The sequence below is a fragment of the Haplochromis burtoni genome, unplaced genomic scaffold (assembly GCF_018398535.1).
Source record: "Haplochromis burtoni strain Fernald_Lab_line unplaced genomic scaffold, NCSU_Asbu1 Contig_1071, whole genome shotgun sequence".
NCBI classification, from domain to species: Eukaryota; Metazoa; Chordata; class Actinopteri; order Cichliformes; family Cichlidae; genus Haplochromis; species Haplochromis burtoni.
This window is the reverse complement of record NW_024583432.1, coordinates 1,479-2,762: the sequence shown is the minus strand read 5'-3', so window position 1 is coordinate 2,762 and position 1,284 is coordinate 1,479. Positions and strand designations below refer to the sequence as shown.

At 36.7% G+C, this 1,284-nt stretch overlaps 1 long non-coding RNA gene across 1 annotated transcript; it reads left to right on the top strand.

Annotated features, from left to right (window-relative positions):
• The first annotated feature begins 48 nt into the window (after positions 1–48).
• LOC102309310 lies at positions 49–1,217 on the top strand. The gene is made up of 3 exons (XR_001335935.2): positions 49–540; positions 611–672; positions 764–1,217. It is a non-coding gene; the product is annotated as an uncharacterized LOC102309310 (long non-coding RNA).
• The last annotated feature ends 67 nt before the right edge of the window (positions 1,218–1,284 follow it).

The following is a 1,284-nucleotide window of genomic DNA, read 5'->3' as shown; positions in this document are numbered from 1 at the left end:
ATCTTACTGCTTCATTTTAGTTTTTAGCAAAGTCATCATTTCAGTGACTCATTGCATAAGGCATGAAAGCAGAAAATGAGAGACACAGAGAGAGTATAAGATAATATCTTGCAGCTACGAGACAATATTTTTCACCTTTCACTTAATTAACATAATGCCAGAATTGCCCAAAAAGTAATCGAGGGCCCCAAATTGTGTTGAGAACATTGATTTGTTAAACTTGTTGATTGATTTGCAGAAAAATTGCCTGTGCACTGTAACATAATTTCAGGTCACATTTTAAAAGTCATCTTCTGTTTAGTGATGTAAGGAGCTTCATATTTTAAAACTAGATCTAACTTTTATTTTCCTTCTAATTATACTTCTCCCTAGTAAGAAAAATCTCTTTTTAACCTTTTATCTCCCAGGTACTCGTCATCGTCATCCTGGACTGAAACCACCATGCTGCGTTGACATCACCAAAGGCAATAAGACTGCTGACGTGGTGGGGGAAACATATCGTGAGCAGGCTGCAAGCGGAAGCTGTGTGAAGGCTATAATGTAAGTCAGCACACGTTGTCCTACATACAAACATATACAATCTCTATAATTTTCTGTCTTTTATTTCCAGTTTTAACACAAAAGATAGGAAACAACTTTGTGCTGATCCAGATGCTCAGTGGGTCAAAGATCGTAAGTCGTGCTAAAAGAAACACACAGAAATAAATGCAAAGTATTTACAGAGAAAAACTGAAGCTGCTGCTTGTCTGTTTTTCCTCTCTAGTCACTGCCAAAATGAAGAAGGTGTGAAGTCTGTCTGCTGCATCAGTATTTCCAGTATTTCCATCACCTTTAAAGGATTATTCAAACCAGAGCGCTTTCTCAGCCTGACTGTCTTAAAACTTTCTTTTTTGCATTTGTCGATTAATTTTTACTCTAACCTGTGGCATAAACCTGTATTTTATTCATGCTGTTGACTTCATTGTTTTTTAATTGATCATTGGCGTTCAGGTTTTATTTGTCCTTTTTTTTTTTGTCTTATTTGTGAATCTCTTTCTGTGCATCATGTGTTTATGTGAAGTGCAATGTGGTAATACAAAAATAAACTTTGGTATTATTGAGCAATTTTTTTTCTTCTGTTGTTTCAGTGCCCACCAGACTCTCACAAATAGTCACACACTGTCATGGTCCTGGGCCATGTTGGCCCAGTGTTCTTAGTTTTCTTGTATGTTTGTATTTTGTTCCCTATTTAGGCCATGTTTCCTGAGTTGCCCTGTTGTGTTGTTCCCTAAGTGTTTTCCCTTC